Source organism: Bos javanicus, chromosome 6 (assembly GCF_032452875.1).
Source record: "Bos javanicus breed banteng chromosome 6, ARS-OSU_banteng_1.0, whole genome shotgun sequence".
In the NCBI taxonomy this organism is placed as follows: domain Eukaryota; kingdom Metazoa; phylum Chordata; class Mammalia; order Artiodactyla; family Bovidae; genus Bos; species Bos javanicus.
This window is the reverse complement of record NC_083873.1, coordinates 22,671,125-22,694,679: the sequence shown is the minus strand read 5'-3', so window position 1 is coordinate 22,694,679 and position 23,555 is coordinate 22,671,125. Positions and strand designations below refer to the sequence as shown.

At 40.0% G+C, this 23,555-nt stretch overlaps 1 protein-coding gene across 4 annotated transcripts in view; it reads left to right on the top strand.

Annotated features, from left to right (window-relative positions):
- The first annotated feature begins 10,501 nt into the window (after window positions 1-10,501).
- The window catches only part of NFKB1 (nuclear factor kappa B subunit 1), a 122,305-nt gene continuing 109,251 nt past the window's right edge, over window positions 10,502-23,555 (top strand). For 3 of the 4 annotated variants that reach the window (XM_061419510.1, XM_061419508.1, XM_061419506.1), the window contains exon 1: window positions 10,502-10,586. The gene's annotated coding sequence lies outside the window, so the exon portion shown is untranslated. The remainder of the gene's footprint in view (window positions 10,587-23,555) is intronic. The other variant, XM_061419509.1, reaches the window with a different exon arrangement.

The following is a 23,555-nucleotide window of genomic DNA, read 5'->3' as shown; positions in this document are numbered from 1 at the left end:
CTTTTTTGGGTGTTAGTTCTAAAAGGTCTTGTAGGTCTTCACAGAACCGTTCAACTTCAGTCAAAATTTATCAAATTGTATACTTTAAATATATGTGGCTTAGGTGCCTGTGTAGTTAGTTGTGTCTGACACTTTGTGCCCCTTTGGACTATAGCCTGCCAGGCTCCTCTGTTTATGGGATTTTCCAGGCAAGAACACTGGAGCAGGTTGCTATTTCCTTCTCCAGGGGATCTTCCTGACCCAGGGACAAAGCCTGCATCTCCTGTGTCTCCTGCATTGCAGGCAGATTCTTTATGGGTTAAGCCATCAGGAAAGCCCATGTGTGATTTTATTGCATATCAATTATAACTCAGTAAAGCCATTAAAAAAGAAACATTTGCATTACCTAATTCTGGACAATGAGAATTAAAGAAAAACTTGCTGAAAGCTTCTGAGAAGATTATTTGATCTTAAGGAGCTATAAGATGTTTCTCTTTCTCTCTCCCACTCCCCACCCCCACCTCAACAGCTCAATGTGAAAAAGAAAGTATGTTGTCCATGTTATAGGTGGAAGCCATCATTTGACCAAGAAGAAAGTCAGCCTGAGGAAATTGCTAACACAGAGACAGAAAAGCAGAAACAAATGCTTCTGAGAGGAACAGAGGCAAAGTCATGATTGCATTAAATCTGAAGTCCTCCTTATCTAAGGATTTTCAACTATATGACCTAACAATATTCCATAATTGGTAAATTAGTTTTAGTCAGGATTCTATATCTTGCAATGAAAAACATCCTAACCAGGATAAGCATATTCTCATTTGAGAACCATATCAGCAATTAATAACAATGCAATCAGATGGAATTCTATTCTTGGTATTTAATTAAATTACCTATCTATTTTAATAACCCTCAATATATGTGTATCTACTGTGAGTAAGGCTTATAGGCCCTACAATATAGGAGATATCAGGTGTTTATACCCTCCCATCATAACTTTTTCCTCCTTTTGACAACAGTACTCCAATTTTCCCTTAGCAAACCACTTCTCTGGTGCTCTTAGTTCACATCTTTCAGATAAGGTAAGTCCTCCTTGTCACTACAGGAGACATGTGATTCAAATGCATTGTGAGAAAGACTGGCACTGAGCCCAAGTCCCCAAATTTCACCTCTCAACCACCTCTCTCAACTACTTCTCCAAAGAAAAAATTGGAGCAGGTAAGTGGGAGCACCTGGATGGGTCCTTGAGGTCATAGGCTCCAGGGTCTCTGAAAGCAAAGACACTCTCACCGGTTTGTTCTTGCTGTTGCTTTGTTTAATCACCAAGTCGTGTCCACCTCTTTTTCAACCCTATGGACTGTAGCCCACCAGGCTCCTCTTTAGGGCATGCATAAAGACAAGTTCCCAGTTTCATGGTTTCCAATTAAAGACTGTAGGGTGAACCGATGAGTCCCTCTAGGAAACAGATACACGTACTTATATATTTGTTTGCTTTTGTGAAGGTAAAATTAACCCAGCTGATGACAAATTATGTGGAGGAGAGCTACACCCATGAGATGAATTGCTCCTAGCCCCTGAGGCTAGGAAAGAGTCCTGGCTTTTGCCCAGGGAGATCTGGGAGAAGAGAGACTTCTTTCCAAAGCTTCAGCTAGATGTTAACAGATGGCCAGTGGGTTCACCACCAGCCCATGAGAGCAGTAGCTTTCCCCTTTGTCAATCTGCCACTGTACAAAAGACCCTAATCATTTGACCTGTCAAATAGGTCAGTTCATGCAGAGCCTGAGGACTGAGCAGGAAATGGAAAATAAGATCTTGCCCTAGTAGTACCAGCAAGCCAGAGAAGAAAAACCAAGATAATGCTTCAAACAGATGTTTTGCTGAAATAGAACTGTTGAAAGAGTCAGGTGAAATTTTTTTAAGTAATAAATTATTGAAGATATAATTAAAGGTTAAAAGATTAACAATTTAATACATGATAGATGCCATAACTAGAGCAGAAAATCACTTTAAAATGTGTAATAGCTACATGTTGCTGTTCCTGATTGAAGTAACCAAAATGAAGTAAGTGGTGGAAATAACAATGATATACTGGCTAACCTATTTTAAAAATCAGTGCATTGCTGAAGTTTTGTGAAAGTCAGGAATTTAACTGAAAGCAGGAGGGAACAGCTGAAGAATTGCCCGTCGAGTCTTTGTCACTGTATAAAAAGAGAAGAATTCTCTCCTGAGAATTCATAACCACTCACACTGTAGGTGGTTGGTGGTCAAGAATACTTGAGTAGGGAATTTTAAGTGTTGCCAAGTTAATAGAAACAAATAACTCTTTGGAGTACTCAGCTTCAATTCAGCCTTCAAAGAATTTATAAAAATAAAGTTTCAAGAAATATAATTTATTATTTAAAACTCAGCTGATGTATTTAATATCATATGCAATATAAATGAACAGAGAATTTGTGAACTTGAAAATAAATTTAAAGAAATTACCCAGAATTCAATTCAAAGATAAAGAGATACTGAGTTACAGAAGTTAGAATAATAAAATCTAACACATGCTTAATTAAATTTTCCAAAAGAAGAGACTAGAGAAAATGGAGGAGAGACAATGTTGCAAAAGATAATGGAGTCAGAATTTTCTAGAATTATTGAAAGATATTAAATATTTACTCAGATATTAAATCCTGAGATCCAGGATCAGATCAGATCAGATCAGTCGCTCAGTCGTCTCCGACTCTTTGTGACCCCATGAATCGCAGCACGCCAGGCCTCCCTGTCCATCACCAACTTCCAGAGTTCACTCAGACTCACGTCCATCAAGTCAGTGATGCCATCCAGCCATCTCATCCTCTGTCGTCCCCTTCTCCTCTTGCCCCCAATCCCTCCCAGCATCAGAGTCTTTTCCAATGAGTCAACTCTTCGCGTGAGGTGGCCAAAGTATTGGAGTTTCAGCTTTAGCATCAGTCCTTCCAAAGAAATCCCAGGGCTGATCTCCTTCAGAATGGACTGGTTGGATCTCCTTGCAGTCCAAGGGACTCTCAAGAGTCTTCTCCAACACCACAGTTCAAAAGCATCAATTCTTCGGCACTCAGCCTTCTTCACAGTCCAACTCTCACATCCATACATGACCACAGGAAAAACCATAGCCTTGACTAGACGAACCTTTGTTGGCAAAGTAATGTCTCTGCTTTTGAATATGCTATCTAGGTTGGTCATAACTTTCCTTCCAAAGAGTAAGCGTCTTTTAATTTCATGGCTGCAATCACCATCTGCAGTGATTTGGAGCCCAAACAAATCACCAAAAATTGTTCTTCTATGGACTAATGTAATCTGGTATTCAGGAGGCCTTCTGCTGATCCAGTTTGATGTAAGAATAGAATTTAAAATGGAGTAAATAGCACCCATGTCCTACAGAGTAGATGCTCTTCCCTGTTTATAATTTCCTTCTAACAAGCTTTAAAAAAGAATTAGATTGCTGAGTGCTTAAGGTCACACCCTATGACAAGGATGGTAATGTGTTCTTTATAGCATTTCCATCCTATAAACAGGCAATGCATCATGCTATACCCCACAGCCTCTCTTTGTCCCTGTCAGGATGGATTAGCTACAGAAGGAGCCTGGATGCACCTCTAGAAACTGACCAGTTAAATTTTTTTATTTAAAAAATATGTATTTATTTGCTTATTTGGCTGTACCAGGTCCCAGTTGCAGTACTCGGGGCCTTTGCTGCACGTGAGATCTTTCGATTGCAGCAGGTGAACTCCTAGGTGCAGCCTGGGAACTCCCAGTTGTGGTATGTGGGATCCAGTTCCCTGACCAGGGCTCAAATCTGGGCCCCCTGTACTAGAGGCGTGGAGTCTCAACCATTGGACCACGAGGGAAGTCCCTAAATTCTTTTAAAATGGTAGTTGTTTTGGATTTGCATTTTGCCACTCTGCGCTTGCTCTCCAGTTCCACTCTCTACTTCTTTCCATTCTACTTTGTGATTCTGGCTTCCAGTGGGCTCCTCTTAATGGGAAACACTGGAGGCGTAAATGGTGGAGAGAAGTGGGGTAATGTATTCTCCTGGCCATGGGGGACCCTTCTAGCTAATTTCTCTAGTGAAGTGCCCTGCTCTTTTCTAAAACTTCTCCTGTAGCTACAGGCTCTTCTTTGGTTCCAGGCACTGCTCTCCCTCCATGCCCCTTCAGGCCTGGGAGTGGTAAAGACTCCCTGTTCTTGTTAGCCCTGGGATGCCATTCTTTGTTGGTTTCCCTTTACTCTGCTCCCACCCCTGAAAGTAATTCCTTCAGCAAAGTCTTGTTAATGACTTGTTGATGGTGCCATCTGTTTTCTGGCATACAAATTGCTATATAGAATAAGTTCAACTAGTTATATTTATTAACATTGATTTTTATTTTATATACTTTGCATTTTATGACAAATTTTGAAATTTTCACATTTTTTAAAATGTAAAATTAAACATTGACTCAAAAACCATTTACTTGATATCATAAATTCAATGCAATGAACTAAATGCAATGACCCAGGAACTAGAGAAGCAAATAAGAGGAGTATCTTAGGCAACTTTGGGGTTCAGAAAAGACTCCACTGAGAAAGTGAGTAGAACTTGGCCACCACATAGCCTAGGGTTGCCCCTTTCTACTCAAGGACTGGGGGTCTCACTGCCCTATAACTTAAGGACCACCAGGGTTAGCTGCTCATAGTCTCACTCCAACCTCTCTTCAAGGTTCCCCTACTTTAGCAGTTCTAATGACATCTACCTATGACCGTGTGGGCACACACAGTCAGAAAAATTTAGATGTTAAGATTATGGAAGTGCTGCTCTAACAATTTCTTTAATGAAAAGAATGTAATTCTAAAGCAGACTGAATCTAAAACTTAAAAATAATTGTTGATACAGTGAAATTGTCAACAGAGAAGCAGCATTGTTTGAATCTGTAATTCAACAAGTCCTGACACCGTTGTTGTTTTTAAAGTCTTGCTGCCAATGTGATGAATGCTGATCTATTATAATGGGTATTATTATGTCAATATCTTTCAGATTGCTATAAAAACTTGTCAGGAGATATATGTATTCAAAGGCATATTTATCCTATTAAAGATATATATGTGTGTGTATATATATATAAGCATCAGATCATTACTTATGAGTAGCTTTGACAGCCAGATATAAAACCTTCCAGAAGACAGAAACCCCTTCCATATAAACAAGTAATTGGCAGCAGTCTCAAATCAGCCAATCTGATTTTATTCAAACCAATTTTGTTGGCTTCCAGGTGGCCTGACCAATCACCCTGGTCGACTGGAGACTGAGGGGCTCCTGAACAAAGTGCTTTCTGTGCTAAAACCAAGATGGTACTGGGCAAACTGGGATGATTTGTTTCCTGTAGTTCTGTGTCCTCATGAAGGTCAGTAGAAGATATTTCTGTTTTGGGTTGAATTGTGTCTCCTGCCCACCCACGTAATTTGTATGTTGATTTCTTAACCTCCAGTAGCTCAGAATGTGACTGTATTTGGGAAAGGCTTTAAAAAGCCAACTAAGTTTAAATGAGGTAGCTGGAGTGGGCCCTGATCCAATATGACTGGTGTCCTTACAATAAGGAGAGATTAGAACACAGACATACTGAGGGACCCGTGTGAAGACACAGGGAAAAGAAAGTTCTCTATAAGCCAAGGAGAGAGGCTTTAGAAAGGATCAACCCACCTGGTACCTCATTCTTGGATTTGTAGCCTCTAGAATCAGGAGAAAAACGAATTTCTATTGTTTCTATATTATATGGCAGCCCTAACTGAAAACACAGTCTCTAATAGTTATTTTTGACTGTGCATTTCGACTGACAGTTAGAGCCTAATCTTCTCTTCCTGAGTTTCTCTTCTCCTCAGGCTTCTTCCTCACTGTTCACACAGGAAGACCTCTCCCCTGAAATTCCTTCACCTAGACTATGACCGGAGAAGGCAATGGCACCCCACTCCAGTACTCTTGCCTAGAAAATCCCATGGACGGAGGAGCCTGGTGGGCTGCAGTCCATGGGGTCACTAAGAGTCGGACACGACTGAGCGACTTCACTTTGACTTTTCACTTTCATGCCTTGGAGAAGGAAATGGCAACCCACTCAGTATTCTTGCCTGGAGAATCCCAGGGACAGAGGAGCCTGGTGGGCTGCCATCTCTGGGGTCGCACAGAGTTGGACACGACTGAAGCGACTTAGCAGCAGCAGCAGCAGCAGACTATGACCTCCACACTTCCCACTTCCCTTTTCTTCTAGCACCTTGTTCCTTCATACTCCTCTTTTTTTTTAATTAACTCTATAACTCATTAAACTATTTCTCAACCCTTCCAAACTTCCTTTAACCCCGGTACTCCATAAATATTAGTCACATACATGAAAAATGACACTAGCTTCTCTTTCCTCCTTTCTTTCTTCTCACTCCAAATGCTTTTGCATTTATTGTTTTCTTGTCTCCATTTCCCACTCCCTTGTCAGCCCCCTATAACCTGGTTCCTGGCTCTCATGAGTATATTGAAATTTTAAAGTAACCTAGACTGCAGCCACTGGTATCAGTGCCATTTTGAAAATATTATAATGAGGTCTCCTCTTCTTCCAAACAGAGTGCAAGGTGGTTTCTTTCCTTAGCTGCATAAGCATTACCTGAAACCATGCTTGGAATTTCATAATTTCCCAGTAAACAGTTTCTTCTTATTCTGACCTTTTAGGAACTGTCTGCAGTATCTCACACTGTTGAATACTCTCTGACCCTTGAAACTCTCTCTAATCTGGTTTTCCAAGCCTTCTTCTTACCTTCAGTGGCACCTGAGGAGTCTTTAAGTGTCTCTGTCTTTCTCTCCTCTATCTTGCTATACACACACACACCCACACACATCAACTCCAGAAATAGTTGCTCATCAAATTTCTGTTTTTGGTTCTCTTCTCTTCCAACTCTCTTTGGTCACTAATGTTTTAGAAACACACTCATGACAACCACCACCAACCACATCTTTGTAGTTATCTCTTGATTTAGATCACCAATCCTATGTCTCTTAGAGCATCGGGCTTGAATTTCCAATTGAATATTAGTCACTGCCACATGGTCTCATAGAGCCTATTATGATTAACATGACGAAAACCGAACTCATGTTTCCACAGATTCTTTCTCAGTTATGATGTTACCATTCTAATTACTCAGACTAGAAAACTCAGAGCTATCTCAGTTTTTATCCCTCTTGACCTGCATGTATTATCTGTAAGCACATCCTATTGACCCTATCTTCTAAAATCTCTTAAATCCTTCTCCTTTTCATTACATTGGATAAATAGTTTAGTGTAGTGATTAAGAGCATGGATATCAGTGGCAAATCAACTGAATTTGAATCCTGATTCCCCTACTACTAACTAGGTATGAAACCTTAGGAAAATTATTTGATGTTTAGACTGTAAAAATAGGGCTAAAAGGGACCTCTTTCATATGATTGTTTGAGTTAAATAAGTTAATATGTGTGTGTGCTAAGTCATTTGAGTTATGTTCAACTCTTTGCGACCCTACGGACTCCTGCCAGGCTCCTCTGTTCATAAGATTCTCCAGGCAAGAATATTGGAGTGGGTTGCCATGGCCTCCTTCAGGGGATCTTCCTGACTCTGGGATCGAACCCAAGTCTCCTGTGTCTCCTAAATTGCAGGTGGATTCTTTACCCACTGAGCTACCTGGGAAGCCCTCCCTAATACATGTGTAGCAAGGATTAATTGGGTGCTCACCCAACCTATTTCCTCTTCCTAAATACCCAGCAAAACTATTTCCTGGATCCCTTGCATTAAAGCGGGGCCATGGAATGTGAGCAGAAGTGTTGTGTCACTTTCATTCAAAGGGCGCTGAAAGAAGACGTATATTTCCTGTGCTCCTTCTCTTCTTTTTCTGAGGCAAAATTGGAAGCAACACGTGATGATGGAGCAGTTAGATGATGGGAGGATTCTGAAGGGTTGAGTCCTGTCTGGAGGAGAGCTGCCCCCGTGTGCCACCACCCAGGAGCTTCCGCAGTAGATTGTGAGTGAGAGAGAAGTGACATTTAAAGTTTTACTGTGCTGAATCCCTGAGATTTTGGTTTTTTAAAAAAACATCTGATAGTCTTATTCATCCCAAACATCACATAAATATGCTGGAAACAATGCCAGAAATAATAAGTACTTGTTCTACTCCTTCGATATGAGGTTGAGTCCAAATAATCTTTCCCTTAGATTATGAGAGGGTCTCATAAAATATCAACTTTTTCTAGCCTGAGTAGTTTATTTATTTAAGATATATTGTGCCATGAAAGTCTTTGTTTTGCCCAGTTACCTTTTTGGTAAATTCCAAATGATTATGTACAGAAGCAGCAAAAGACTATTGTGTTCCCCATAACGAGGTAAACAGTGATACTCCATTCCTTCTTTACTGCCTCAAAGAAAAGGATCTATGATGCCAGGACTTTTGCAGCCTACCTTCCACAATTCGTAACTTCTCTCCCACCACCTGTATCTTAGCCTCCTAAAAGCAGAGGTCAAGCTGCCTTGGGTCCAAATCCTGACTCTCCCACCTTTTCTCCTTTTCAGGTCTCTCCACGTCTGGGATATACTCTTATGACCAATTCTTTGGTGAAACAATGTGTATAACATTTTAAAGAAAAGAAAGACATGTACTATTTATGGAACAGATTTTATGCGCTGTGAATGTGCTTTAGAAAGGTGATGTTAGACCTGAAGGAAGGTTGCTGTGGTTGGTCCCAAGGTCACCTCAGAGATTCACTCCAGACCCAAACAAATGGATCTCTACTCCTCTGCCAAACATTCCATCAAGAAGACTCTTCGTTTTTTAAATGTTGAGTTTTAAAAAATTTGGTTGTGCTGAGTCTTAGTCGAGGCACATGGGAGCTTCAATCTTTAGTTGTGGTATGTGGGACCTAGTGCCCTGATCAGGAATGGAACCCTACCCCTTACCACCCTCCTCCCCCTCTTCCCCGCCCCTTTGGGAGGGCGGAGTCTTAGCCACTGGACCACCAGGAAAGTCCCAAGAATATTCTTATAACCTGAGAGGGCAGGAGGGAAGGCAAGGAGTGGGCTCCAAGGGAATATTGCTGGGGCAATTTAACGCCATAGCGACACTTGGCCTGATGGTTCCCTGATTCCTGATGTTTTAAAGTTCAATTTACACGGTTATCACTGAATTCAGTAATGAGATAATTAGCTCTAAACTATTTCAGCTCAGTTTCTTGTTTGTCAGTTGAGGGGAACTAATCTACCCCAAGGGATTCCCTGCCGGCCCCTAGCACAGTGCCTGGCACGTAAAGCTCAAAAGCTAGTGAATGGTGATCACTGGGAGGCCCCTCTGTGACTTGTATCATCGGTCTCTCCAGAAAAAAAAGAGACAAATTTCCCATTTGCTGGATCAGTATTTATGAGCTGTGAACCAAAACCATTTCTACCATCATCACTATAATTCCACCCACAGTAATTATCATAAAGGCCTGACTATGCCCTGTAATTGGAAGTTCTGAATAACTGTCAAAACCAGGAGATTTGAGACCTCACCCAAAACCAGTAGGTGTTCAGACTTTCGTGGACAGAAATCAGTTAGTTATGTTATAGACATTCCAGTTTAATCTGTGAAGAGATTTGGGAGTAACTGAGAGCACTTAAATGGAATATACCGATGAGATTTATTTTTATACACAGCATGCTTGGCCCCATGCCGACCCATCATCCCTCCAGATGCTCGGGCCTGTCCTTAGGGGCTCTGGACCGCTCAACTCTGGACAGCCGCACGGCCGCCGCCTCCGCGCCGCCCGCTTCTCAGGAAGACTTGGCCCCGCAGGCGCTTGCAGGAGGCGTCCCCGTCCGCTTCTGCCCTCAGGGCTCCGGGAGCGCCGGCGAGGGACCCCGGCATCCTGCCCGCCGAGCGCTCGCCCCTCGCCTGCGCCCCACAGCGGCTCAGGGGGCGCTCGCCGAGCCGGCAGGCGGGGCCGGGCCGGGGTCGCGCGGCCCCACAGGAGTGCGGGCTTTCCCCACCCCCGGCGGCGACCCCACCTCCCGCCCCCGCGCCTTGCGCGCGTGTGTCCGTCTGTCTGTCTTCTCTCGACGTCAGTGGGAATTTCCAGCCAGGAAGTGAGAGAGTGAGCGAGAGAGAAAGAGAGAGAAGTGCACCAGCGAGCCGGGGCAGGAAGAGGAGGTTTCGCCACCGGAGCGGCCCGGCGACGCGCTGACAGCTTCCCCTGCCCTTCCCGTCGGTCGGGCCTCGCCGCCGCCGCCGCCGCCGCCCTCGGCCTGCGCCCAGTCGCCGGCCCGGCCCCAAGAGCCCAGCGCAGCCCAGGCCGGAGCAGCCGCGGCCGGGAAGGCGGCGACGCCGCGGCCCCGCAACCCCGCGCCCGGCGTTCCCTCCTCCCGCGCTGCGGTCATGGCGCGGCGCTGACTGGCCCGGCGAGACCGCGCGCCTGCCTGCCGGCCCGGACCCAAGCCGGCCCACCCCGCACCCGGACCCGCTCCGGCTCCGGCCGACCGCTGCCTCTCCCTTCCCCGGCCCCCAGGCCCGCGCCGCCCCGGAGCGGGAGCCACAGGCGCAGGGAGGCCGAGCGCGGACCTGCCAGCAGGGTAAGCCAAACTCGGGCAAGTGGGGGCCGCGCCGGCCCGGCTCCCGCCACCCGCCCGCCCCGCACCCTCCAGCCCCGCTCGGACTTCCTCATTCCTGCGCTAACCGTCCGGCTAGATCGTAGGGGAAGGTTGACAGTGGTGGAGAGGCGCATGGGCTCGGCGGGCCGGGGGCCAGGCACATCCGGACCAAGCACGGGCCGGTCGGCCGGAGGGCCGCGGCTGCTCGCCCGGGCAGTTCCTTCTCCTCTGTCCCTCCGCCGGTGGGAACGGGAAGCGGAGGGGAACTCGGGGAAACTTTTTTTTATACCCATACCCACCCTCACTCCCTGCCGGTGGGTGGCTTGAGGATTGGGGTGCGCTTGGGCGCGGAGGAGAGAGGGGGAAGGTGGTTGGTGCAGTGCCGAACCAGATTTCACCTAAGGGCGTTTCATGAAATGAAAGCAGAAGTGCATGTCAGTCCTTTCAGCTGGGAAAGCCCTCCCCGGCTCCCCCAGATTGATCGGACAGCCTTATTCCTGAACTCCTACTTCCGAAAGAAGCCCCCAGTTCACTCACACTCTCTCACACACCACCCCACCCCCAACCAGGACCTGTGTGTACCTTTCAAAAAATAAGGAGGGCCTGGTACTGATCCTACAGGGACTGGCATTTGAAAGCAAAATACCCACTTAGGACACTTTTGAGACAGTCTGATTATGTAAAACACTTGGACCATGTGTTGTGCATGACTTCTAAAACAAAAATGATATAAACAAAGCTATTGTGACATTTTAAAATAATACATTTTAAAAATAGCTGCGTTTTCGTATGCATTTTTGATAAAGAAGTCAAAACATTATCTTTCTCATCTTCAGAACTTGTCGGTAGACGTGCTGTTCTGAGCATACAGATGACTGCGGTAGACCGTGTATCTGGAAATGCAGAGTATTTTAACCAATAGAGTAAATGTTCAGATTGTGTTCTTTTAGTCTATAGGTTGAACAGTAATGAAATTACCGGGAGTGTTGTATGAGAATCAATGCTAGGTAAAATTTCTCATTAATTTACGGTAGTAAATTAGGAGAGTTGTTTGTAGGATGATTGGTTGGTTGGTTGACCCTGTTGATTATCAAGATTTAAGATCTTTTCGTGGACTTTGTTAAGTAGGGTTTTTCAGCATTGCAGCTAACTAAACTATATTTAACTTAAGGATTTTGTTATAAACCCCTTAATCTGGGAGAATGACTATGGTATTACTAAAACATTTAATAACTCTGGCATAGAAATGGCTCCTCTACAAACTAGTGATCTTTGGTAAACACTGAAGCTTAGGATTGAGGTATTCAGTGCTTATTTTTCTGGCAAAATACCTCAATTGAATATTCCTGAGTAGTTTAAATTGCATTTGTGTTTGCTAGAACTTTTAAAAGGGGATCTGATTAAAATAAAGCCCTCAGCTGAAGCATGTTGTTTTCCTGATTTTAACATTGTGCTTTCTAGAGATGAATCCTTTTACTGTTTGATGTGCTAAAGAAATCATATAAATAACTTAAAGCAAAGCATTTTTTGAACTTATGAACTTCAGAAGATAGGAAATAAAGAGAGATTGATTTATAATGTAATTAAATTGCTAAAGTGAGAAGAACATATAAAGCAAACAGAGATCTCCTGAATTTACTTATCCATATTGACATACCTGCAACTCCTCAAAGCCCTCTGGAGCTTATTTAGATAAAATGTCTTCCTAAGCCAGGGCCTACTGGGCAAATGTGAACACAAAGAAAGACTCATTATGTGTAGATTTAATGCTGGCAGTGAAATACTGCTTGCTGTGAACAGAAAACCACTTCTAACTTTGAAAGACTTTTTCAGGAAAATGCCCTAATCCAATTAGGGGTTGGTGGCATTTGAAAATCTGTTATCTTTGTTTTAAACTTTCAATTTTATCTTATGTCCTGCAGCTGGCATTTACACGGGCTGAATAAATGCCCCTGTTTTTCAAATTCGTTAGTAAATACTGGAGTATAGGTACAAAAATAGTTGTTCCCCTTTGTAAGCACTCCTTTGATCTTTGCACTTCCTTCTTCTACCTCTTAAACAAGATCATCTGTAATGACTGAGTTGCCCTTAATGAAAGCTCAGTTGGTCCGAAATAGGCAGAACTTCAGATTTAGTGATCACGGTCCTCATATTTCTCTTGTTATGTTCCTTGGAACAAATTGACGCTAGTTGAGAAACTGGTATCTATGGAGCTTGTTTTTACTACTACTTTCAGACTTCCAGATAACTGATGAAGAAAGTTACTACCTTAACTTAACTTTCAGGGATTGCTCATTGTGGTAGATGGAAGGCCTCGATAAGGAATTGGCAGCTACAGGAATCTTGGACTATCATTCAATCAGCAAGCCCTTATTTTTACCTAATTTATGAGAGGTATTCCCCTGTTCAGAAGAGGTGAAAGTTCTGGCTTCTGGGGGAAGTGGTTACTTCATAACCTTCAATTAGTTTGAACTTGGGAGAAGTAAGAACAGTAGTTGATATTTTGAAACAATACATTTAAAAAATGATGTCTGAGTTTCTGTATAGATTTTTTATAAAGTAGTCAAAATATCTTTTTCAGAACTTATTAGTAGAAGTGCTGTTCTGAGCATAGAAATGACTGCTGTAGAAAATGTATGTGGAAATGCAGAGTAGTTTAACCAGTAAGAGGGAATATTCAGGTTATACTCTTCTAGTCTACTATTAACTAGGAACCACATTAACAGGAGTGGATGCTTAAGAATCAATGGCTATGCAAAGTTTTTATTTCCCTTTAAGTAGGGGGGTTGTTTTGTTTGGCTGATTGGTTTTCTGTTTATACTATAAATCATATAAAGGTGGCATGATTTATGTTTTAAGAAGAGAAGGAGGAAGGGAAAGAACAGAATTTTCAGGCTGGGGGACGATTTTAAACGTGCTGCCGCTGTATCTATATTTGTGTCTGATCAGAGTTAATTGACGGCTGCTTCTTGGTGACCAGAAAACCACATTGAAGCCGTTTACCCTGCGTTCTGGGAATGACTTCTCATTTGCTGTCTTGTATCTCCCATAAATACTAAATTCCCCTAGAGTGTTCTTAGAGGTGAGCAAATAAGTCATCAGAAACATACCTAGTTGACCCTGTCACTGCTTAGGAGACTGAGAGTTTTTAAGATAGAGGCATTCATTCATGTTCAGAGAGGAAAGTTGGGACTTGGGACATAGTTTAGCAAGTCAGTTTAGTTCCTCGAGCATGATTTTTGTTTTTTCCTTTTCAATCAAAAAAGATTAATATTCTCAACCAGATAATCTAGTGGAGTTAGTAGTTAAGATAATAGTACCAATACACTTATCTTGGCAATATTTCATTAATTAGTATCCAGTGCCTCTCTGTTAGATTAAAAAAAAGTAACATTCTTTTCACAATGACGACATTGTTTCATACCTTTAGTGTCTGTTGTTTTAAGAGAGGGCTCCTGAATGAAAATTAATATGCTTTCATATTTTCAGGAGAAGTTGGTAGACCTACTCTTGAACATCAACTAACAGCTTAGAAAATAAGTTGTGAAGTGAAATCTTATTGCTTGACTAAAATTAAACCTAAGCAGTTTTACACAACAGTGATACACAGTATGATTTGTTAAAGAGTATAGACTCTTCAAGATTGTAGATTATGGGTGAAAATATTTGTTACATTTAGAATATTAATCTTAAAAAACATCATTGTATTTAAAAATTTTAATGTATTTTAAATTTTAAAATAAATTAGTTTTTTATTATTCTCTTGTATTTTTTTATAGTAACTGATTGATTTAGTTATCAGTAGTATAAGTTTCAGCTGCATTAATTTCTTGCCTATTTGGTATTAGAATAATGAAACAGATGGTTTAATTCCCCATTACAAATTGGCTTTTTACTTTTCATTTACATCTCATCATTAGGCCAAAAATCTTACAACCAGTTTTTATTCTGACCCATACGGGGTACTTTTTAATAAATTATTGTTCTAGTGAATTTCAGATGCTCTTTGAATATGAATATGGTATTTAGGTATAAAGAACTAGTTTTTTACTTCTTCCCAGAAAGCAAGATAAAGTAGTATACTTTTTGTTCTTTGCAGAAAACAGCTGCCTTTTTTTAAAAAAAAGCAAACAAAACAGCAAAACTTATGGGATTCTTTCATTCAACAAACAGTTGTTGAGTGCTTTCTATGTACCAATAAGTACAAAGTGTTAGATATTTGCCAGTATAGATTGGATATAATTTCTTTTTAGTTGGAACTATGGAATTTTTATTTTCTCAGGTAGTTATCTTCCTCTCCTTTTTAAAGAATACGACATAAAGAATTTTACAAAAGCTCTATCAGTCAGAATTTTTTTTTCATAACTTCTGGGCATAAACAAAACACAGAGCTATAATGTTGTCACAGTCTTCACTGTAGGAGTCAAAAATTATATGGACAGTTCAAACATTTCCTACTGGAAAATAAAACATTGGGGTTTTCTTAGATTTAAGCCTTTTGATACATGAGATTCATTACATTAGTGCTTGTACATGAGATTTTTCTTTTTTTGCTAACTTGAACTAAAAAAACACAAAACCTATATAAAGTTAAGCATACATCTATAGTAAGAGTTTAATTAACATCAAGGAACTAATTGATTGCTAAAATGAACTTTGTCAAAATAATTATTTTACAAAATTATCATTTTTATTATTACTATTTATTGTGTAGTTTTACTAAACACATCAAACTGTATTTCAGTGTCAGGGCAAATGTATCCTTCATTTTTATCTCCAGAAATCAATTCTAATGATATTAAGCTTGAATAAAAATTAAAAGTGATGACAGATTCCCTAATCTATTCATTGGTTCTGGGTTCAAGCCTGCAGTTCATTTGAACAGTGAAAATAAATTGCTTAATTGTCTTGGAAAATATGTCTTCCAAGACAAGAATTTTAGGAATGGAGAAAATGACTTTTTTTTTTAGTGTTTTAACCTGAATCCTTGACTCATGTTTTATTGATGTTTTAAGAAGTTTGTCTACTAGTTCTTATCTTAGGTGTAGGTTTATTTTCTAAGTTAACCATTTATTGGTGTTTGGTCATTAAGACTTACAAAGAATGTATTTTTCTTTTAAATGGCTAGGTGTGGTCCTGAGGTCAGAAGAAAAGAATCCCTAAAAATGTACAGCATCTGGTGTGATGCTCTTGATATAATATAAGCCCCTGTGTGACTTATAAAGTTAAAGACAATATGGAAGGATGGAAGGCAGATAATTGCCTGTTTATATAGAGCACATTTAAAGTAGAGAGGAGAAAACATGAAGTTAATAGATGTTAAATTTAATGTTGAAAAATGTGGCCAAAATAAAGGATAATGAAAGCATAGATAAAGTTTAGGAGAGGATCCTCTATGAAATTAGATCTTGAACTTTATTTTTTACTTAAATGTGAAAAATAAAAATAATCTAGAAAGTGAATCAGAATTCCAGAGAAAAGGATAAATTCTATATATTATGGATGAGAAAAAGAAGGTCAGAATGAAAGGAAGGAGGGAAGGGTTGTCCTTGAATAGAACTTTTTTGTAGATATTTCACTATGGCTTATCCTCCTTTTGATTAATTGAAATCAATGGTCATTTCTCCCACATTCTGAAGTCAGTTGTGTTCAGCAGACCTCAGTACATGTGGGACATTAAAATCAAAAGCATGGTTTTAGACAACAGTTAATTGTACTTCCTTGCTCCTGTGCTATATCATACCAGTCATTTGATATAACGCCTTTATGATTTCTCCATGTGTTTACCCAGTTTCCCATGTTAGACATTTAACTAAATGTAACAAGCACAGTGGTCATGTATGGATGTGAGAGTTGGGCTGTGAAGAAAGCTGAGCGCCGAAGAGTTGATGCTTTTGAACTGTGGTGTTGGAGAAGACTCTTGAGAGTCCCTTGGACTGCAAGGAGATCCAACCAGTCCATTCTAAAGGAGATCAGTCCTGGGTGTTTTTTGGAAGGACTGATGCTAAAGCTGAAACTCCAATACTTTGGCCACCTCATGCGAAGAGTTGACTCATTGGAAAAGACTCTGATGCTGGAAGGGATTGGGGGCAGGAGGAGAAAGGGACGACAGAGGATGAGATGGCTGATGGCATCACCAACTTGATAGACATGAGTTTGAGTGAACTCCGGGAGTTGGTGATGGACAGGGAGGCCTGGCATGCTGCGGTTCATGGGGTCACAAGGAGTCGGACACGACTGAACTGAACTGAATAAGCACAGCTTGGAAAATTTTAGTATTTCCTGACTGTTTTAAAACATTGCCTTATCAGTCATTTACCTTGAAGTTCTTTTTTATGATGGGCAGGGAAAGTTTCCAATTTCTCTTACAAAGTCTGCCATAATGGTCCAATAGGAATTAGTCCAAGTTGAAATAGATTCATAATGGGGGTGGTTGGGGAGCAGGTGGCCCTTGTGCTATACTTACCAAGTATGTGTTAAACTGAAGGAGTCCGTTCATTCAAGGCAGGCCACAGAAAATAATTTTATTGCTGAGGGACTTAAGTATCATTACATGGATGTCCCCATCAATATGCCAATATCAGATTTATCATCATTTCCACCCACCACATTGCTTTTCCCAGCACGTTAGGGAATACAGTTGTTGGCCCACTCAGTAGATTTCCCATGCCAGAAATCTAGGAACCCATTCTTCATGAACACTCACTCATTTCTACCAGTACATCACCAAATTCTATCAATTCAGCCTCCTCTCATCTCCAGAATCCATCCCTTCCTCACTGAATCTCTAGCTTTCATTTTTGTGTTGTCTCCTGATGCATAATCTCCTGCTTCTAGTCCATCCTTCATTTCAGCATAAAAGTCAGCTTTCTAAAGGGCGAATCTCATCATGTCACAATCTTTGTATTTCTGAAATGAATCTCCATTGTCTTCACAAGCTGATTCCTGCACCCCTCACCTCAAAACCCTACTCCTTATCCATCCTGTTTCTCAAGTCATCCAGATCACTTTTCAGTTCCTGTCCACCATGTTTTCTCATTTTGGATGCCTCTGGATATGCACTCGCTGGGTGAGGAGTACCCTTTCCTCCCTAGCCATTGTACCCACTACGCAGGCTTCAGGCATCATGTACACATCACCATTTCTCTGTCCCTTCTGTATCCATTCTCCCTGACCTCCCCATAAAGACTTTTGTGCTCCCAGTCCATGGACTCTTGACTTCCTATACTTTCTAGACAGAAGATATCTTGACAGCAGTGGTTTCATCTTGCTTTTTATTTGCACACCACCCGGTAAGTTTGCTGATTGAATAAGTAAATAACTAGCCAAATATTGGTAGACTGCTATTGACAAGCTGTGTGACTTGGGGCAAATTAATTTCTCTGGGCTTCATTTTCTCTCTCCAAAAGAAAAAAAAAAAAAGGTTAGACTAAGCATCTCCCTCAAATTATTTTTTCCTTTGTAATAGTACTGTTGAAAGATTTCCAATTTTCTTGCTTTATTGAGATAGGTCAACTTAAGGAAGATGCATGTGAGAAGGTACGAAGACAATTCTTGATTGTCATATGAGGATAATATGAGGAGCTCTCTATTTTTGTATTCTGAGTTATCATTTATGGTCCCAGTCCAGCTTCTTCCTGACATTCAGGTGTTCTGGAGTTGCATCTTTTTGTTGTTAATTATTCTTTACTCAATGCTCCTATCACCAAAGGAATTGAAGGCAAATATGACACAGAAGTTGAATGTAAACTTCAGTATTTTGATTCTGAATTGGTTCAAGCTCTCAATAATTATAGCTATATCTGGAGGAAGAAGATAGGAAAATGGTAGTGGTAAGAGCTGAGTCCTCATCTTTCATAGCAAGAACACAAGGTCTGAACTTGATCAACTAAGAAAAAAGATATAAGCATGGTTTTGGAGATATGAAAAGAACACCCAGGAAAACCAAAAAGAGGAAGTTAAGAGCGTTGAAAAGTTAATCACTCTGAAAAAGAACCTTTGCTTTTTAACTCAGCTCTTTCACTTGTGTGTTGTAGAATTTCTTTTTAACCATTAATTCTTTTGAATATATGTTGAGTCCTTCCTATGTGCCAGGTACACTGGGAATGTAATGTTGAACAAGACAAATACATGACTTCATGGAGCTTATTAGATCATACAATGTTTTCATTAAAAAAAAATTTTTTATAATAGCTTTTTAAAAATGGGAAAAATCACATAACTAAGAAACTGCCCAAATCACAAAGGTATGGATTTAATGAATTATCTCAAAGTGAACCCATTTAATGTTAAATAGAAGATTACCAGCATACCAAAAGCCCCCTTTCTGCTCCTTCTTAGTCAAGATTCTTAAAAGGTTTCACTAATGACTGTTGGATTACATATATGTTGATTCCATGACTCATTCATCCACATACAATTGAGAGTTGACTGAATGATTTCATTAATTCCAGGTGCTAACAGTGAGATTCACAAAAGTTGAGTTCTCCTATGGTTAAAAGCCCTAAAGGCAGTTCATTTCAGATTGTCCTCACTAAACAAAATATATAAATAAAAACATAAAGCAAATCACATTTTCACACTAATTTGTCATTTATGAGTTTGAGTAAATATTTTGTGTATTGCCATGTATTCAAGATCACTGACAAAGAGACGTGAGAGAAAGAAATATTTGCATCTGATCTTTTCAGACATGGAAGAGAGGGTGGTTAACGTGTTCCCCCTCTGCTCACTTTGTATACTGACATCTGCATATATTGAAGGGTTTATCTACAGGAGTGGTCATTGTGAAAAGACCTTCTTATCAAGACTCTAGAAGTGAACAGTCCCCGTATAAGGCCTGATTTTGGTGCCTGCAAGTCATTATATGTATGTATTTGGAAGGTGGTTATGATTTTTTTCTTTGAGGAAACCATTTTCTCCCTCTTAGGACAGTTGTCACCATATGCAAAGAAGCAAGTATTGCTGGTTCACATGATGAATCCTTTTCTATTAAAACATAGGACATTTTTATTGATATTGGAGAATTAGTAAAAAATGAAAATCCAAACTAAAGTTATCAGGTTTAAGAAAATGTGATCAGTTTCTCTAAATTTGATCAAAAGAATATTTTTAATGTCTTAGGAATTCCCTGGTGGTCCAGTGGTTAGGGCTCCGTGCTTCTACTGCAGGGGGGCACAGGTTTGATCCCTTGTCTCCCTAGTTGTGGAACTAAGATCCCACATGCCACACAGCATGGCCAAAAAAATTTAAAAAAACAACATTAATCTGTAATTCGTAATCCGTGAAGTCTCCTCCTCCTCCATTTGCAAATATAAATACTCCATAATAGTACTCAAGACAAAGGCCATACATAAAATTAAAATTTGGTCATACTCTATTTTTATTATAATTTTAGTTTTTCAGAGCAGTTTAAGGTTTACAGCAAAATTGAGGGGAAAACCAGGGATTTACCATGTACTGCCTGTCCCACACATGCATAGCTTCCCCCATAATCAGCGTTTCCTACCACAGCAGTGTATTTGTTGCCATTGATGAACCAACATTAACATATCATAATCACCCAAAGTCCGAAGTGTACATTATGGTTCATTCTCGCTGTGTGCATTCTGTGGGTTTGGACAGGTGTATAATTACAAGTGTCCATCATCATGGGATCATACAGGAGGATATATTTCACTGTCCTAAGAAGCCTCTGTGCTCTGTACAGACATGCATCCTCCACCCCCATCATACTCTAGTTTCAGGGAGGAAGAAATCTGTAGAAATAGAAATGTGGAAGCAAAAAGTTGCAGAACAAAGTCCAGTAAGTCAAATCCCTTATTTATGCCACTTGTGTGAAAGACCTTAAACTTGGACTAAGTATATTCAGTTGGTTTTAATGTGGAAATGACTGACTTCATGAGTGACTTCAGTTATAACATGAAAGGTTTTAGATAATTTATGATAATTTTTAGAGACCTTCTCTAGCTACCCAAATTTATTTTCACCAGATTTTATCCTGCTGTAGTGCAAACAATAAGAAATGTTACTTGGAATGGATCTGCCATTTTATATGTGCTTAGTCACTCAGTCGTGTCTGACACTTTTGCAACCCCATGGACTGTAGCCCACCAGGCTCCTCTGTCCATGGGGATTCTCCAGGCAAGAATATTGAAGTGGGTTGCCATGCCCTCCTCCAGCCATTTGCTATACCTGGCATTTAAGTATAATATTCAGAAATGTCCAAAACATTTTTGATCCTATACATTTCAGTCATTTATGATTAAGAAAACACCAGAGGCAAAGATTTGTTTCTTACAGAAAGCGTTGGAATTCATTCTAATCACTTCTCTCAGAAAATCCTTCTCCCCCATGATTGCAGTGGACAAGATACAGTGAGAATTTAGATGCTTCTTTCATACAGGGGAATGAGGTTGTATTTACTATGCTTATTGATTCTAAGGCACACCTCCAATTTAACATCTTGAGTTAATTATATATGTTTGAGGATTTTCTAGATATCTTTCTGTTCTTAGTTTTTAACTTAATTTCATTGTGTCTGAATAATATATTTTGTGTGCTTTTCCTTCTTTGAAATTTATCGAGACTTGTTTTATGATCCGACAGATAGTCTCTCTTGGTGACTGTTCCATGTGTACTCGAACGTGTATTCTGCAGTCGTTCATTGAATGTTCTCTACTGTATGTGCCTTTAGGTTAATGCAGCTCAAGGTGGTGTTCCTACATTTTCTATGAAAATTACTGATGTCCTCTTGATTTGCTTTTATTAATTATGGAGAGAAGAGTGTTAAAAATCTTAACTATAATTGTAGACATTTCCACTTCTTTTAGTTCTGCCACTTTTTACTTCATGTATCTTGAAGCTCTGTGAATATGTACATATACCTTACAATATTATTTCTCCATGATGATCTGCCTCTTCATTTTATGAAATGTTCCTCTCTGTCCCTGGTAGTCATTCTTCTCTTGAAGTCTACTGTATATGATATTTTAAAACAACCTGCTTTTTTGCATTTAGTATTTCCATGGTGTAACTGACATAACTTTCCATCTTTGTACTTTTAAACTCAGTCTTTAATATTGAAGTGTAATTCTTTTTAATTTTTTTAAATTGGAGGATAATTGCTTTACAATATTGTGTTGGCTTTTGCCATACAACAACATGAATCAGCCAGAAGTACATATATGTCTCCTCCGTCCTGAACCACCCCCCCTCACTCCAGCGCATCCCTCTAGGTTGTCACAGAGCGCCAGGTTGAGCTCCCCGTGCCCGTACAACAGCTTCCCGTTAGCTGTCTGTTTCACACATGGTGGTGTATATATGTCAGTGCTGCTCTCAAGTCGTCCCACCACCCCCTTCCCCCACTGTGTCCAAAGGCTGTTCTCTATGTCTGCATCTCTACTTCTGTCCTGCACCTAGGTTCATCAGCACCATTTTTCTAGATTCCATATATATGTGTCAGTATACGAAATTTGTTTTTCTCTTTCTGACTTTCTTCACTGTGTACAACAGGCTCTAGGTTCGTCCACCTCACTAGAACTGACTCAAATGCATTCCTTTTTATGGCTGAGTAATATTCCATTCTTGTATATATGTACTACAACTTCTTTATTCATCTGCTGGTGGACATCTAAGTTGCTTCCGTGTCCTAGCTGTTGTAAATCGTGCTGCTGTAATTCTTATGCAAACTTATACCTGAGTCTTGCTTTTGTGTCCAACAGTCAATCTCTGTTTTTGTGCGGTTGACTCTAGTCTATTTCTATTTAATGTAATTTTTGATATGGTTGGGCTTAAGCCTATTGTCTCGCTTAATTGTTATCCATTTGTGCCATCTGTTCTTTATTCTCTTTTCCCTCCTTTCCTACCATCTTTTGAATAAATCAGGGTTACTTTTAAAGTTCCATTTTTATCTCCTTCATTGGTTATTTTTCAAGTGGTTGCTTTCGGGATTATAGTATGCATTCCTGAGTCTACCATGAATTAATACTATAACATGTCACATGTAATGTAAGAATTTGATACATGTTTACTTCCATTTGTCCTCTTCCCTTCTGTGTTGTTACGCTGTTTACTTCTGCAAAGGTTATAAACCCCAAAATGTAGTGTTTCTTTTGAATAACAAACAAGAAAGAATTCTTATCCTTACCCACCTATTATGCACCTCTGGTGTTTTTTATTCTTTCATGTAGGTCCAGGTTTCCATCTGGTACCATTTCCCTTCAGCACGAAGAACTTTCTTTAACATATCTTTTAGCAGACCTGCTGACGACAGATTTTCTCAGCTCTTGTTTATTTGAAAAACGTCAATTTCACTTTTTATTTTTAAAGGATATTTTTGCTGAATATAGAGTTTTTCACTGATTTGGTTTTTTCCTTTCAGCACTTTCATCATTGTTTCTGACGAGAAGTCAGCTGTCATACTTACCATTGTTCCTTCTTATCCCTATATACTTTTAGGATTTTTTGTATCATTAGTTGTTAACAGTTTGGCTGTAATATGACTGACCATGGTTTTGTTTTTATCCAACATGGGTTTTTTTGAGATTCTTGAATTGTGGATTCATTTTTTTTAAATCAAGTTTGTAAAGCTCTCCACCATTATTCAAATATATTTTCTCTCTTTTTTCTCATTTTGGAACTCTAAATTACACATATATTACACATATATGTTGTCTCATAAGTCACTGAAAGTGTTTTTTTCTGCTTTTTCCCTCTGTGCTTCACTTTGACTAGTTTTTTATTGACCATTATTCAAGTTTATTGATTCTTCCTTCTACATTGCTCAGTATTCTAATTCCACTTAGTGAAATTTCATTTCAGTTTAGGATTTTATTGATTTTCTGTTTTAATAGTTTTAATTTCTATGCCAAGGTCTCCTGTTTATCCACTGTATCCATGTTTCCCTTTACATTCTTGAACATACTGCTATTGGCAGTTTTAAAGGCATTG